We start from the raw sequence: 17,617 nt of genomic DNA on the forward strand, positions 1-17,617 counted from the left end.
GGACATCACATGGCTGCCCACTCCCTCAGACTCCACCCTGCACCTCTTCATTCATCAACTCCCTCAGTACCTTCATGGACCTCATACAACCTGTGAATATCCTAAAAACCATTGAATTGTACACTTTAAAAGGGTGATTTTTATGGTATATGAATTATATCTCAAATTTTAAAGTTAGACTACTATATTGAAAAAAATCATCCCTATAAAAATATAACTAAGAAATGGGCTTCCCTGGTGGCGCAGTGGTTGAGAGTCCACCTGCCGATGCAGGAGACACGGGTTCGTGCCCCGGTCTGGGAAGATCCCACATGCCGCGGAGCAGCTGGGCCCGTGAGCCATGGCCGCTAAGCCTGCGCATCCGAAGCCTGTGCTCCGCAGCGGGAGAGGCCACAGCAGTGAGAGGCCCTCGTACCTAAAAAAAAAAAAAACAACTAAGAAACAGATTGAAATACGGAATAATTTTTATTCTGCTAAGATTAAATGTTGGTGTTTGATAATCAATATAAAATTTTATGATATTTGTTTTAAATTGTTTTAAAACCCATTGGTAAATAATTGAACAAAGATAGTGGAAGCATGGGAGAAATGAATAGAGTGAAGGGCATTTCTGTAGGAATGAGTCTGGGTAAAGTGCAGGAGGAGGGAGGCAATGAGAGACTGGTGGGAGATCTATCTGGGAGGAGAATAAATGCTGGCTGAATGAATAGAGTTTCACATTTTTTGTATTAGGGTAAACAGGAAATTAACAGCAATCGCTTGCATTAACATTTGAACAAGTTTTAACACTGCTATACATGCCAATGGAGCCGGTTTCAGACTGAACCATTTTGTATGGGACGTGAGCTTGCAAATGGAAAGACGAAGAATTCTGAAAACATATGCTGGTGTCAGTTTTTACAGGCAGTGTTTGAATTTGCATTTTAATGTTATGAGAAATGTCTTTAGTGAATAAAGCCTGTGCTTCTGGGTAAAGGATAGTTTACCCTCTAAGGGGTTCTCAATTCTTTGACTCTCCACCTCATTTGGGAGCTCCTGGACCTTCCACATTCTAAAGCAGGGTTCCTCCCAAAGCAATCACCACCTCATAAAATGTACAATGGGCTGGGCTTTTTATTGAAGGAAACAGTGATACCATCTCAAGAACTTTGCTTTATTTCTCCCCATCCAAGCAGAAAGCATGTGGCGGTGAGTAGGTACATTATAAAGTTGGAACTAGAAAACATGTTTATGGCATAATGATTACAGGGCCCCAGTAAACATGAAGAAAAAGCAAATGAGGATTTAATATATCATGAATAACATAATTTACTGAGCTTAAAAGATCTTGAGAGAACATTATAGACCAACGTTCTCATTTAAAATATGGGAAAACTGAACTCCTCTTCTGGGAAGATGGAGAAGTACTTTTCACTATCCCTTCTGCTAATGCGACTGAAACCCCTGGACGTTATATATAAGACAAAGGTAAGAAAACTCTGAAAGGTGGAGAAAAGAAGGCAGACTAGCAAGGGAATCTCAGGACCAAAGGACCAATTCTACACAATGTCTTCCAGAAAAGAGAAGAGGAAAGATCACTTCCCAATTCATGGTTATGAAAAAAGTCTTACCCTGATAACAAAAGCAAAGACAGTACCAAAAGCTACAAAAAGCTACAGCTAACATTATACCTAATGTTGAAAGACTAATTTCTCCCTAAGACTGGCAACAAGAGAAGGATCTCTGATTTTATTACTTATATTCAACATAGTGCTGAGTTAAAAATACAAAATTAAAAATACAGTACTGGACTTCCCTGGTGGCGCAGTGGTTAAGAAGCTGCCTGCCAACGCAGGGGACACGAGTTTGAGCCCTGGTCCAGGAAGATCCCACATGCCGTGGAGCAACTAAGCCTGTGCGCCACAACTACTGAGCCTGTGCTCTAGAGACCGTGAGCCACAACTACTGAGCCCACGTGCCACAACTACTGAAGCCTGAGTTACTAGAGCCTGTGCTCCACAACAAAAGAAGCCACTGTGATGAGAAGCCTGCACACCGCAACGAAGAGTAGCCCCCACTCGCTGCAAATAGAGAAAGCCCACATGCAGCAACTAAGACCCAACGCAGCCAAAAATAAATAAATAAATAAATTTATAAAAAAAAAAAAATACAGTACTGTCTATAATCAGTCAAAAAATGGAAATACCTTTTCAACAAATGGTGCTGGAGCAATTGGACATTCGTGAACAAACAAATTGAACCTTGACCTAAGTCTCACACCTTATACAAAAATTAACTCAAAATGGATCATGGACTTAAATGTAAAGCATCAAACTATAAAACTTTTAGATAAACAGCATCAGAGAAAGTCTTCAGGATCTAGGGCTAGGCAGTGTGTTAGACTTGACACCAAAAGCATGATTCATAAAAGAAAAAAATTAATAAATTGAACATCAAAATTAAAAACTTTTGTCAGTGAAAGACCCTGTTAAGGGGATGAAAAGGCAAGCTAGAGACTGGGAGAAAATATTTGCAAACCACATCTTTGACAAGGAGTTATATCTAAATGATATAAAGACCTCTATAGTTTCAATGGTTAAAAAAAATCAGGGCTTCCCACTGGTGGCGAAGTGGTTTAGAATCTGCCTGCCAATGCAGGGGACACGGGTTCGAGCCCTGGTCCGGGAAGATCCCACATGCGGCGGAGCAACTAAGGCCGTGCACCACAACTACTGAGCCTGCACTCTAGAGCCCACGAACCACAACTACTGAAGCCCGCGCGTCTGGAGCCTGTGCTCCGCGACAACAGAAGCCACGGCAATGAGAAGCCCGCGCACCGCAATGAAGAGTAGCCCCCGCTCGCCGCAACTAGACAAAGCCCGCGTGCAGTAGCGAAGACCCAGTGCAGCCAAAAATAAATAAATGGCCCTTAAAAAAAACAATCAACCCAGTTAGAAGACTAATCCAAAATTCATAGACAGACATTTCACTGAAGAACACATACAGATGGCAAATAAGCACATGAATATATGTTCGACATCATTAGGGAAACGCAAACTAAAACCACAGGGAGATCACTACACACCCAACAGAATAACTAAAGTAAAAGACAGTGACTCCAGGAAATGCTGCCGAGGATGCAGAGAAACTAGATCACTCGTCGATTGCTGGTGGGAATGTAAAATTTTACTCTGGAAAACAGCTTGACAGCTTCTTAAAAAACTAAACACACGTCTACCATGTGACCCAGCAACTGCGCTCCTGGATATTTATCCAGAGAAAGGAAAATGTGTATTTATGCAAAAACCTATACACAAATGTTTTTAGTAGTTTTATTTAAACATCTCATAAAGGAAATTTTAAAGGTTGATAGGATCCTAATAGTCATTGAGCATTCAACATTAACTGTCTAATAGAAGGGTAGACCAGATGACCATTAAGTTCTACTTCAAATCTGAAAGATTGATTTTATGTAAAAACCCTCTGCTAGGTTTATGAGAGAACACGAAAAACAGGTGTCCCTGACTTCCAAAACTCTCACCTGTAAGGCCAGTACAGACAGGGTTGGAGATAGGGAGACCACTGCAACTGAAGCTGTCTATGGGAATGAGGATACAGATCAGGGGCATTGAGAGGAGGTAACCTGAAAATTAGCCGTAATGCCCAGGGTCACAGGTGATACATGGAACTTTTGTCAAGGGGAGTGTAAGTTGAGACTCTAAGTGAATAGATTGTTCCTAGAGTCAAAGAGGTCAGGGATGAGGTCTGTGTTCTGGAAACGGGAAGGGATGGAGAGAATTGTATTGAGACAGGCAGTCAGAGTGGTGAGGCTGGGTTGTTCAAGATCACGTGCCACCATAAGGATGTGTATCTCTTTTATGCAGTGCTCTGTGGTCATTCTCCAAAATTTCCAACTCCCAGTTCTTTGTTTTTGTTGTGTTGAGTGTTTGTTCAAGTTTCTCAGTAAGTATGTGTATGGTGACAACTCACTGTCCTTTCAAATATTAGTCATTTCTGTCTAAAAGAAGGAATCATAACCCACCTCTACTTCTGATGCTTGCTTAGCCCCAGCCTCAGATGATCTCTAGACTATTAGAGGAGGGGGTAGGAGAACACTGCTGACCTTAAACCCTTTTAAATTTACTGCCCTTCTTTTCTTCCCTGTAGTATTCAATAGACCTATTTAACCCAAGTTCTTTGGGATATATATATAATCCCAGTGTTTGTCTGTCCTTCCTCCTCAGCAGGGTCTGAATTTATCTGATGACTGCCAGCCATACGTCTGTGTCAGATGGGGCTTACCCTTTAGTCTGCCCTATTTGTCTGGTAAATCACAGTATTATTCTGGGTGCTTTCCTACTAAGGCAGACAATCAAAGCATAGGCAGCATCTCTTCTGAGTCTTTTTTCTAATCCCTGCCTTTAAAATTCTGCCCACCACTGGAGTGTAACACCTTTATCAATTTCCTCTTAATTAACTAGACTCTCTTGCAACTATCCCCATCATCAACCAATATTTGTTAAGAATCGCAGAGTGTCATTGTTGGACAGGGAGAGCATTTCATTAGAGCAACTATGAAACGTTACTAATGAGTAGACACAACAGCAGATACAGATATTTGCAATCTGGGGCGTCTGAAAAACTGTAGATTCGAAAGCAAGTGTCAAAGTGCCCTCTAGTGGTGCATACAGCACACTGACTGTCGGTGTCCTTTCTCCAGAGCAAAGGGAACACAGGTTGCAAAGATACAGGACTACTGGAAACCTGGCTTTTTGAATCCTATTCTCAGTTTCTTCCAGAAACCCTGAGATTCAGACAGGATGTGACACATGAAGATTTAAGTTATTAAAAAGAGGCTTCCGGCATCCAAGACCAGGAAGAGATAATGAATACGGAGAGGCTGTAGAAAACACTACCTTGTATGCTAAGGATGAGTGTCCTCGGCCTTTCTTACCAGTCTGCTCGGAAAAATTGAGTTCTGTTTAGCAGTTTTTCAGCCAGGAGTGACACTCTTTTATTGGATAATGATTTATTGAGTTATTACACGTTGACCTAGAGGGAGCGTGTCCACTAGGCCACTTCTCAATTTGATGACAAGAGAACAAGTTGGGCACATCTCCAGGAGAGGGACCCCAATCCACTGCCGCTGATCTGCCACAGAGCCCAGAGGCTTTGTGTGCCGGTGTCCTTAGCTACACCAGTAATGGACGTGGAGATGTGTGCACATCAATTTTTATCCATCTGTCATGTTTTAGAGGAATTTTCTATATCCCTTTTAAAATGGTAAGTTGCTTTGGCTATCGAGTTAATTTCCTCTCTTAATTAAATGAATTATCCCCCAAGAATCTAAGGCTTTGGTGATCTCTGAGAATGCTTTCAGATGTGAAATAGAATTATCCTAAGTCTTCTCAAAGCTCAGCTTATTCTATGTTGGGCCTTAAATGAGGCTTAATTGTACCAGAATTTTACTATATGAGATATTCCTTAAGATGGGTAGCTCACCACCTGACACGTGGAATTCTTTCTATCCTGTGGCAGAGTGGTGTGTGGTTGAGGTGTATATATTAAGCTTCTACATGAAGCTGTCAGTCAGAGATGGGGCAGATGCCCCCAATTAATTTCAATATTAACATAAATGTACTGAAATAATACAGTTGATCAAACATACTAGGTGCCACAAAAGAAAATAGAGGTGGTCTTGCATTTCATCAGAAACAGAGAAAACAAGGCACCGACTAAAAAAGTTGAAAAGGAGGAGTCCGTTTCATTCCTAAAGAGAAAGTTAGTAAGTATGCATATTTGTAAATCTTGGCGTTTTTCAAGGAAGACGTCTTAGGATTTTCAGTTGATGTTGTTTTCATTTTTAAAAAGAGGTTGAAAGAAGGCAGAGAGATCAAAGAGAGGAGCTGGAAATTAGGAGCTCTTTCCAAGACAGCAAAAGGGAGGATGAAATGTTATGGATTTGAAGGAGACAGCATTTGACTAATGCAAAGAACGAGGCGAGAGGAAACGAGAGACATCCTTGGCGAAACTGAGAATAGGAAACACGCGACTCAAGTCTGAAGCTTCTCTATTGAAAGCTCCAAACTGCCCTCCGGCTGCCCCCAGCGCCCAACCCCCCTCCCAGCTCGTAGGCCCGCCAGGCTTCCGTGTCTTTTCTCCCTCCGAAGAAATTTCACCTCAAAAAACCAGAGGCACACTGAAACTCTTGACTTCTCGCGGAGGCTGTGGAATTTCAACATGAGGTAACAGCTCGGGGAAACCTACCTAGCATGATTCAAAATCGAGGGACGGCCTGTCCAGGGCCCCTAGTAAGTCCGTTTCAGACATCCAAGGGCTGGAAAGTTACTGAAGACAGAAAGTTACAGATTCTCAGAAAAACCACATCCTATAGAAGCGCAGCCAGCTTGGATACAGCTGGGGACCAAAACAGGTATGAACCCACCCCCTCTTTCCTGCTGTTTGCCCTTTGAAGCCCAATAAAAGATTCAAACGCCCACCCCTTGTGCCAAAGCCACTCCATGCGTCTGGCCCCTTTCCTCTCTTGGAAAGTGAATAAAAACTCTTCTTCTCCTCTTGCTAATATTTCTGTGAATTCTTTCACAGCCTGCGTTGGTTCACCTAACATTTCATGCTAGACTTTCTCCAAGGGGGACAAACACTTCTCAGGAGCTGGGGTGGCAGGAGCCTGAGGTTGGTGAAGAGTGAAATGTATGTGAAAGTCTATGTTTAGTCTTTTTTTTAAATTTTAATTAAAAAAATTTTTTTTGAAATATAGTTGATTTACAATGTTGTATTAGTTTCAGGTGTACAGCAAAATGATTCAGATATATATATATATATATATGTATACTTTTTTATATTCTCTTCCAATATAGGTAATTACAAGATATTGAGTATAGTTCCCTGTGCTATACAGTAGGTCCTTGTTGGTTATCTATTATATATGTAGTAGTGTGTATATTTTAATCCCAAACTCCTAACTTATCCCTCCCCTACTATGTTTGTGAGTTTGTTTGTTTGTTTGTTTTCTATGTTTGTGAGTCTATGTTTTCTATGTTTGTGACTCTATTTCTGTTTTGTTTGTTTTCTACGTTTGTGAGTCTGTTTTCTGTTTGTGAGTCTATTTCTGTTTTGTTTGTTTTCTATGTTTGTGAGTCTATTTCTGTTTTGTAAGTAAGTTCATTTGTATCGTTGTTTTTAGATTCCACATATAAGCGATATCATATGGTATTTGCCTTTCTCTGTCTGACTGACTTCACTTAGTATGGTAATCTCTAGGTCTATCCATGTTGCTGCAAAGGGCATTATTTCATTCTTTTTTATGGCTGAGTAGTATTCCATTGTATATATACACCACATCTTCATCCATTCCTCTGTTGATGGACAGTTAGGTTGTGATACATGTTTAGTCTTTAACATGAACACACATTTTGACATTACTCATTAATTCATCTGAGTTCTTTTTTACATAAAATAATATTAACAATAACATCACGGTACCATTTATTAAATTATACGTTCCAAGCACAGTGATAAAGACTACATATACATTATCTTACTTAATCCTCTCATGAAACCTCTTAAAATGGGTATCAATATTATCTGCATGTTTACATGAGCAAATAGGCTCAGAACGGAGGCAAAACTTGCCCAGGAATGGCTGACAAGTGGTAATGCTGGGTTTCAAACCCAGGTGTGTCCTGTCAGCAGAATGACCTTGAAAACTGGACCTCTTCAATCAGATAAAGCCATGAGAGAAATCCAAAATTCAATTCGCTACCACTGTAATATCTGTAAGAGTGGCATGATCTCAACAGGCGAGAAGTTTATAAAAAACTTTTCAGGATTCCATCAAGTTCAAAGATTTTAAAAGTTGGCCAGAAGTGAGATCATACGTTAGGCGACAAAACAGGTTGAAAAGGTCGTATGAAAAGGTCTCACTTGCCAAAGCTGACACGATTTAAGCCTCAAAAAGAGAATAATGACTGTGCCCTCTGATATATATTAAATCTGGAAAACCATGGGGTCTATAGTGAGATGCAAAAAGTGAGAATTAACAGGGTTTTTTTTAATCTATAAAAGCAGGTGAATAGAATGCATTTTTATTGAGCCTTGTTATTGCTGTTGTTGGCTCATTTATTAAATCAATGAAGAATACAGAATGTAGAAAATTAACAATTGAAAAGCACTGACTGACTGAAAGAGAATATCAGTTGACCAGCTTCATAAGTAATAACCTTCAGTCACTGAAAATCATCTAAAAATACAAAATTTAATTATCTATAATGTTCAATATCTGAAAGGGTTATGTCATCTCGTTTTTAAATATGAAAGAATGGAAGGTTCCATGAGGCCTGGAGACCTTCGAACGTGATAGGAACGCATCACGTTCGAAGATCTCCAGGGTTACAAGAAGAAAACATTCACACATCTAAAGTTTATCAGTGAGGTGGGAGCTGGGGCCTCCCGTCTACTCCTGCTGGAGTAGAGAAGAATTAGGTCAGGTGCATAATTTAAATCCAGGGAGACCACTGCTCTCTTGTTGTCATGGAGTCATAAAGGAACAGCAAGAACCAAGCACGTTCCATCAGGGTCACAAATGAGAATCCAGGCAGCCTTCAGCTGTAAGTCTCCCTCAGTAGAGAATGTTGGTGAACTGGTAGGGTGACCATCTTCCTTAAACGAATAAGTGTTTTTCAACCTGGGGGGAATTAAAAATTCAGAATTAAGTACAGAAATGCTTAAGAGAATCAGAACACTAGTGTCAATACCCTTATGTTAAGAACGTGTCTGCATATTTGGTATTTTGCCTGTAAGACAGCCTTTTCACTACAATTTGAAATGTGTGTTTGTGCAATCGACTTAAACGTATGATTTTAAGGTGAAAGTCGTTCTCAGTATTGAAACTTCTAAGAGAACTTTGGGTTTACTTTAGTTTATTGGATTTGTAACAATTACTTAGTTCTCCGGAAGGTTTTGCTTGGTATTGATAAATCAGGTCACTGCTGACTTAAAAGGGAAAAGCTTAGGTTGATGCAGCTGCTAAAGGCACTTCCCCAACAGAACATCAGCCCTGGGTCTTGGCACCTTTGCCATTTCCTCATCCAGCCCCTCCCTACCTCTAGTTCACAAAAGGGGGCTGTGATAGAAAAGGCTGCCCGCACTTCAGCGGGCTGCTTCCTCCATCCGGTCACAAATTCTAGGTACAGCCAGATGGGTTTTCCATGGCCCCTATGTCCTCCACCCTGTCCAAGACAATGCATAACACTCAGCAGCGTGCTTGGGCACAGAGGGGACAAGGGAACAGATTAAAAAAATGCTTGCTTGTGTCTGGCTTTTCTAATCTAGCAGCTTCTCATCGTGTGCTTTGCCCTGTTTGTACACGGTGTCGTTCAGGGAACCCAGTGCCATCCCGCACAGCACCCAGCGGTGACGTTATCAAACCTGCCCCCCCCCTCAACCTGGCAACTGACTCTTTTAAACTTCCTTGGTCAATGCGATATTCCCATGACTTAGTTGTAATACTTCTAGTCTCTGGATGGCCCAAGGCTCTCCCTTGCAGGAAGGCAATCCTATTATTACAGCAAAAAATTGTTCCAGAAATAGTCTCACTAGGGAATTTCCTTGCTAGGAAATTTCTCTTAACATAGTTTCAGCCCAAGGTTCTCATTCTAAAGAACAAGTTTTCCAACATGTATGCAAATGGCAACCATGTAATTTGTACCACCCTCAGAGCTCTGGCAAAGTAGAAAGAAAGAAAATGAAACCTCAAAGCAAAGGTTAGGTAAATTTGTTTTAAAGGGCCTGAGGCCCTTCCAGGGATGATGCGTGGTGCATCTACAAGCCAGGGAGCCACAATTCAACTGGCTCAAAATACATGCAAATATCAGGAGGAGATCCAGAGTCCAGCTCTTCCTCTAGTACCTGGAGGACACATTGCTGTCATTACCAAAGGTCACTTATCTTCCAAGGTTTGTAAAGAGTGGGTGTGGGTGCCCCAACATATTTATTCCTGCCAAAAGTCTGATTCTCTGTAAAAGAACATTAGGGGGAAAAATAACTGCCTCTCACCCAGGCAGTTTTTCTTCATCACCCCTGATGACTATGTGTTCATTTCACCACCCTTGGGAATAGCGACATCTCATGGCAGGTCTGGCCCGTGATGCAAATGGAGAGCCAGAGACAGCAAACCCTGGCTACCTCTTAACTACCGGCAGAGAAGTTGGCCCTGACAGCCCTGAAGTCACTTAGAGGAGGCAGCTTTCACCACCCTGTGGTGGCTTCAGCCCACGAGGTGGAGAAGAGTTGACCCTGTTCCATCTTTGACTGACAGGGGAGTCCACGGTGAACATGGAAGAAACTCCATGGAGATACAGAAGAAGTAACTTCAGGAATAAACTAGAAAACCTCAGAGCTAATGTTAGTTAGGATTCTTATCATCTTTACTTCATAATACGCTGCTAGGGGCCAGGGTGAGGTGAGCTAGGCACCTCAGGTGCAGACTTGAAGGAGGGGCTCAGGCAAAGGGCCCTGTGTGCTGGCCCCGCACTCCTTCCCCTCTTCTCGCCACGTCTATTGTCTTCAAGACTCTCTGTATTCGTTTGCTAGGGCTGCCATAGCAAAGTGCCACAAACAGGGTGGTTGAAGACAGCAGAAATGTATTCTCTCACAGTGCTGGAGGCTAGAAGGCCCAAATCAAGTTGTGGGCAGGGTCGGTTCCCTCTGAGGGCTCTGAAGGAGGAGCTGTTTCATGCTTCACTCCTAGCGTCTGAGGACAGCCATCAACACTTGGCATTCTTTGGCTTGTAGATGCGTCACTCCAATCTCTACCTCCACCTCCACCTGGCATCCTCCCTATGTGTCTCTCTCTTCTTCTTCTAAGTTGGCCAGCTCTACTGGATTAGGGCCCTCCCTAATGACCTCACCTTAACCTGATTACATCAGCGACAACCCTATTTCCAAGGAAAAAAAGTCACAGGTTGTGGGAGTTGGAACTTCAACATGTCTTCTGGGGGGACACAATTCAACCCATAATGGTCTCTTACAATAAAGGTGAACAGTTCTAATCCTTGGAAGGGCACATTTACAGCCAGTGCCAACTATACATCACTGAGCAGCAAACCACCCCCATAACTTAGTGGCTTAAAACAAGAACCATTTTCTTTGCTCGTGATTCCGCAGTTTGGGCTGGGCGCGGTAGGGCCATCCTTCTGCTGTCTTGCCAGTGGTCACTCACATGGCTGCGTTCAGCTAGTGGCTCAGATGGGAGCAGGGCTCAGCGGCAAAGGCTGGGCTTCTCTCTCTCCATTAACTCTCCGGACCTTTCTTTTTTCACGTGACCTCTCCCCCTGGTCTTGCCAGCAGGGTAGCTTGTCTTCTTAACGGTGGGTCAGCACTCCCAAGAGGACAAAATGGAAGCTGCTAGATCTCCTTAGGCGTAAATCTGGAGTTGGACACAGCATCATTTCTGCAGCATTCTATAGGTTAAAACAATTTCCAGGGCTAGCCCAGGTTCAGGGGGAAGGGAAAACCCAAGGGCCTGAATACCAAGAGGAGAGAGTAGTTTGAAGCCACCAGTATACGAGCCTATCATAGCCTAGTAAAATATAGGTACAAATGTTTGCCCTTGTACATCCACAGAAGGGGGAAATATGATGAGGAGAGGAACCCCTTCCCTCTTAACGAACTCCACATTTCATAGTCTAAATATTAAAATTGCAGCTAACAGAGAGGTCCTTAACACTTTCCTCCTCCAGGGAAAGATCATGACCCTTTTATAGATCCTAAAAGTCTAGCTGGACAAACGCAGTAACCTTTCTCAGCTGTTGATCTTTAGCACCCCTTTCAAACAGCCTTTTTGAAATTTGCTACCTTTGTTCTAAAAGTTCCACTTTGGCCCCATCTACTGAGTGACATCATATCTCTCTTCTTCCCCGGTCCTTCTCCCCTGCTGACCACAGGCCAACCTTGGAAGAGCTCAAAGGTAGTCATGGGGATGCAGATGCAAGAGAAAGCCTGTAATGTGGGTGATTAAGGAACTGAGGCATACGAGTCCCCAGGACTCTTCCTCCTTTCCTGTGATAGAGTTTTTAGAAATGACGAAGTTTCAAAATTCTAAGGCTGAGATCCTTTTTTCTTTTTTTTTAAGTGAGGATCAAACTTCATTTTTTAAATTATTATTATTTTTGGCTACACCACGTGGCACGTGTGATCTTAGTTCCCCGACCAGGAATCAGACCTGTACCCCCTGCACTGGAAGCACAGAGTCTTAACTGCTGGACCACCAGGGAAGTCCCTGGGGTCTTTTTTCCTTGATAGGCCTCTGTAAAAAAATTTTTTTAATTTGAATTATAAATAGAATAATGAATCAACTGAATTTTAAAGTTTAAAATTAGATTTTATAATCTGTAATTTTAATACATTAAATATTGACTTTAAAAAACAAAGTAAATCTCTGACTAGTCTCCCTGCGCACAAAAACACTCTCAAAGGTGCTAAAAAATGTACATCTATATTTAATATGTATGACTCCCTCTGGGCTGCTATCCATAAAGTGATAGTTTGGTAAACTGTTTTACATTACTACCAGACATGAGGAATAAGAGGTAATTATGAAGGATATGTAAACGTGGGAAAGTTCTTTTGTATAATGTAAAGCAGAAACTGTTCTCAAGGAGACAGTGAGGGGTGCTGATTAAAAACTTGGAGTTCAGAATTGGTGACCTCCATCCAAACCCTAACTTGCCATCTACTCATTACTGGCGTTGGGTAAGTCACTGAAGCTCTCTGTATTCGTTCCCTGGGCTGCCATAACAGAGTACCACAAACTGGGTAGCTTGGAAGAGCAAAATGTATTGTCTCACAGTTCTGGAGAGGAGGAATCCTTCCTCATCTCTTCCTCTGCCAGCCATCCTGACATTCCTTGGCTCATAAATACATCACTATAATCCTCCATCTTCACAGGGCATTCTCCCTATGTCTCTGTCTTCACATGGCCATCTTACAAGGACTCCAGTCCTATTGGATTAGGGACCCACCCTACTCCAGTATAACTTTTCTTAACTAATTACATCTGCAATGACCTTATTCCCTAATAAGGTCACATTCTGGGATACTGGAGGTTAGGATTTCAACATATGAATTTTTAGGAGACATAATTCAACCTGTCATGCTCTCCACCTGTCATGCTCTCTAAGGGAGGTCACTGCCTAGCTCAGTGGTCTGCATAAGGAAAAGTCAGATTACAGGTGCAATGCACAAGGCATACTATATTGTGTATATAGAGTATATACACAGTAAATGATAATTAGTGTAGAAATGGACCAACATGAAATTATTGACCCTATGTAAGATACAAATTACAAATGTAAAAATTAATAATAATTATATCTCTGGAGGAATTGTGCAAAATTTTTTTTAATGTATTAAGTATTCCTCAAGTCAGCTGAACTTTGTTTATTACAATGACTGTGAACTTGAGGTGTTGGCAAACATCAACAGCATGTCAACGTAGAATCCATCAAAAAATTTGAAGATGGCTGTGCAAAGAAGTGGCAGCAATACCCAAAAGTAGCAGTGGATGGTGCAAAACTCACTGCTTTGGTGCTGGGGGATTTAAAATAGTTACTTTCAACTTTTGATTCTTTAGAGGCTAGTTATCTGGTCTGCAGATTATGGAAGCCCTTCTGCACTTAAGACTTTCAGACTCTACTTGTTGTAAGCAGCCCTGCCGTCATCATTAAGACATTCACCACCAGGTGCCCAGTGATGGAGCAGAGAGGAATGAAATCGTTGAATTTTGAAATAGATGTGCATTTTTGGAGGGTTTCCTGTTTCAGTTACTATGAAAAATCATTAAGGACTGTTATGGACTGAATGTGTCCCCCCAGAATTCATGTCTGGAAGCCTTAACATCCAATGTGATGGTATTTGGAGGTGGGGCTTTTGGGAAGTGATTAGATTTAGTTGAGGTCATGAGGATGGGACTCTGATGATAGTATTAGTGCCCTTATAAGAGGAGGAAGAGACCAGAGCTCTCTCTCTGCGCCATGTGAGGTTACAATGAGAAGATGGCTGTGTACAAGCCAGGAATAGAGTCCTTTTCAAGAACTGAATCTCCCAGTACCTTGATCTTAGACTTCCAGCCTCCAGAACTGTGAGAAATAAATGTTTGTTGTCTAAGCCACCCAGGCTGTGGTATTTTGTCATGACAGCCTGAACTGACTAAGACAAAGGGGAAAAGAATAAGGGATTCAATGTTAAAGCAAAAAGGGGTCTTAGGGAATATGTAATCTAACCCTTAATTTAGAGATGATAAAATTTGTGGCCCCAAGAGGTGGAGTGTTCTTCTCATTGTTACATGGTTTGTTAGAAAGCATGTTAGAAAAAGGCCACATAAGAATCTGGATACCCTAAACCACACATCCCTAAATTTCTGGTCCTTCTGATCAATATGTGTTGAATGAACGAAAGAAAAATTAAGAACTTCAAATATACAGTATGATAGTGCATGAAACAGTGGGAGGAAGTTTACACTCTCATGGTTTGGGGAAGTGAATTTTAATGCAGCACACTTCACACTGGGGTATTTGGACCCCTGGGTCACTCAACGGCATTCCAAGGCATATGCAGACAGGAATGGTTTGAAGACAGAATCAGTTTCCATCCTTGTGTTCAATTTCCATCCACCAGTGATGGAGGATCAGGTTCCCTTTTCACCCCTGCCCTTGCACAATTGTACAATTGAGGTTCCCTCCTTCCCCAAAGAAAGGCATCCTTCCACTCAACCTGATCTTCACTGTGTGGCATTGTCCTGGGGTAGAAAACCCCCGGGTGCTCTTTGAAATATTTGTGTGAGTGTTGGAAAAGGGTACAGATCCTTTGGCAACTTTGGTTTCTAAGTTGTGCTTTCCAGAAAAATAAAGAAGGACATAATCAAGGTATCAGCTGGTAGATCATCGTTATAAGTTAATGTTAGTGATAGATCACTGTTAGATTTTTAGCATTTAACACAGAGATCAAAGAAATTGGCGACATTGCTATAACAAACCTCCTTCATTCCCATCTACTTACATGACCAAAGTTTCTTATAACTTCTATCTACAAAGACAAACACAATAATAGGAATGGAATTGATGCTGAACTCTGTCTCATTCTAGCAATAAACAGTAGTCATGAACAGGTACAAGAATTAACAGGGGAGGGGAGTCCTATATCTATGTAGGGCTTCACATGAATTCTAGTTCTTTACTTTCGGCTGTGTGAAAGGTTTGTACTGCCCCACCCCGCTGTGAAGTGAGGTGTGGCCATGTGACTTGCATTGCTAATGAAGTGTGAATGGCATGGACGTGTATCACTTGCAGGCAGAGACTTTAGAGCTTTTGCACTATTTGCCACGCTTCCTGTTTCCTGCCCAGTGATCATGGAAACACATGTTGAGATGAAGCCTCCAAAAGGCTGGGTCCCAGAGTAATGACCATGAGCAATGCCTCTTGCTAAATGGAACAGTCGTATTAGCAAGAGATACACTTGTGCTGTGTTAAGTACCTGAATATAATCCAGCCCCTCCAGATGAATAGGTTTTTTTTAATTTATTTTTTTACTGAAGTATAGTTGATTGACAATGCTCTGTTCTGCTGTACAGCAAAGTGATTCAGTTACACATATATAAACATTCTTTTTTTAAATATTCTTTTCCATTATGATTTATCACAGGATATTGAATGTAGTTCCCTGTGCTATACAGCAGGACCTTGTTGATATCCATTCTATACATAATAGTTTGCACCTGCTAATCCCAAACTCCCACTCCATCCCCCCTCACCACCCCACCTTGGCAACCACAAGTCTGTTCTCTATGTCTGTGAGTCCATTTCTGTTTTGTGTGTTATATTTTAGATTTCACATATAAATGATATCATATGGTATTTGTCTTTCTCTCTCTGGCTTACTTCACTTAGTATGATCATCTCTAGGTCCATCCATGTTGCTGCAAATGGCATTATTTCATTCTTCTTTATGATTGAGTAGTATTGCATCGTGTGTGTGTGTGTGTGTGTGTGTGTGTGTGTGTGTGTGTGTGTGTGTATCACATCTTTTTTATCCAGTCATCTGTCAATGGACATTTAGGTTGTTTCCGTGTCTTGGCTATTGTGAATAGTGCTGTTATGAACATAGGGGCGCATGTATCTTTTTGAATTACAGTTTTTTTCTGGATATACGCCCAGGAGTGGGATTGCTGGATCATATGGCAACTCTGTTTTTAGCTTTTTGAGGAACTTCCATACTGTTTTCCATAGTGGCTGCACCAACTTACAGTTCTACCAACAGTCTAGGAGGGTTCCCTTTTCTCCATACCTTCTCTGGCATTAATTGTTTGTAGACTTTTTGATGATGGCCATTCGGACTGGTATGAGGTGGTATCTCATTGTAGTTTTGATTTTCATTTCTCTAATAATTAGTGATGTTGAGCATCTTTTCATGTGCCTGTTGGACATCTGTATGTCTTCTTTGGAGAAATGTCCAGACGGATAGTTTTAATAAAAAGTACTTCTTAATGAAATTTTACTTTTGATGCTTAATAATTATTTATATACATAATTTATTTAAGTTGTTTTGATCAATTGTGTCAAATAAAAGTCATAGTTCAACCCAAAAGAAAATGTGAATGATTAGATCATTATGATCACAGGAAATAATAAAGTATAAATTTTGATTTCTATGATTTTTGTGGCAGAGAAGTGTGATGGAGTGATCAAGAAAAGTGTTTTATCCCAATGCAATTCATTTCATAAAGCTTGAAATGGATTACACTAGGATAAATTCCTGAGGGAGATATGGAATGGAAATAGGAATTGAAGGACGAAAAGGAACAATATGAAATTTCAACTCTAAAAGTAGAGTTTTTTTCATGTATTTTTCAACTGAATGATGATAAACACTAAGTAGTCCTGTTGTTAGTTTTCATTTGATATGTTTAAAAATGATATGTTTTCACTTGAAATAAGCTAGTAATTACATCTTTTGCAACTAAATTTACAATTAAGAGTTTTAGATTTCAATTAAAAATATGCAAGAGAATAAGTAGTTTTAGAGGGATACTTAAAAAAATTGAAGGTGACAATTCTTATCTATCTAGGGCAGGGTTGTCTAAACCTTGGCGCTTTTGAAATTTTACGTTGGATAATTTTTTTGCTGGTGGCCGTCCTATGCACTGTAGGGTATTAAGCAGCATCCCGGGCCTCTGTCTACTAGATGCACTAGCATCCCACCTTCCTAGCTGTGACAACCACAAATGTCTCTAGACATGGCCAAATATCCCCAGGGAAAGCAAAATTGTTCCCACACAAGAACCACTTGATCTGTGGGTAAATGCTTTTTTTGTCTTCCTGTCTCCACTCTCTTCAAAGGCGTGAGTTGTCCAAAAACGCTGACAGTGACCCTAGGATCCCCTCAACCTTATTCCTATTCTTCTGCAAGCTTAAGAGAAGTGGCCAAGAAATGACATCTTATACCAGAACCAGTAACTCATTTATATTTCCTGCCTGCCCTGGCTACCCCCGGTATAAATTGAATTCAGTTTTGATGAAGAATGAGAAACTTGAGTTAGCACTGCTCAGGGCTGTTCCATGCCAAA

The 17,617-nt window shown here is 41.2% G+C and overlaps 1 protein-coding gene and 1 long non-coding RNA gene across 3 annotated transcripts in view; both read left to right on the forward strand.

Moving 5' to 3' along the window:
• Positions 1 to 17,617, forward strand: part of GMPR (guanosine monophosphate reductase) — an 83,420-nt gene that overhangs the window by 10,157 nt on the left and 55,646 nt on the right. The window lies entirely within an intron of this gene.
• LOC137231591 (uncharacterized) lies at positions 3,393 to 6,557 on the forward strand. Its single transcript, XR_010946681.1, has 2 exons — positions 3,393 to 5,262; positions 5,851 to 6,557. It is a non-coding gene; the product is annotated as an uncharacterized lncRNA (long non-coding RNA).

The sequence above is a fragment of the Pseudorca crassidens genome, chromosome 10 (assembly GCF_039906515.1).
Source record: "Pseudorca crassidens isolate mPseCra1 chromosome 10, mPseCra1.hap1, whole genome shotgun sequence".
NCBI lineage: Eukaryota > Metazoa > Chordata > Mammalia > Artiodactyla > Delphinidae > Pseudorca > Pseudorca crassidens.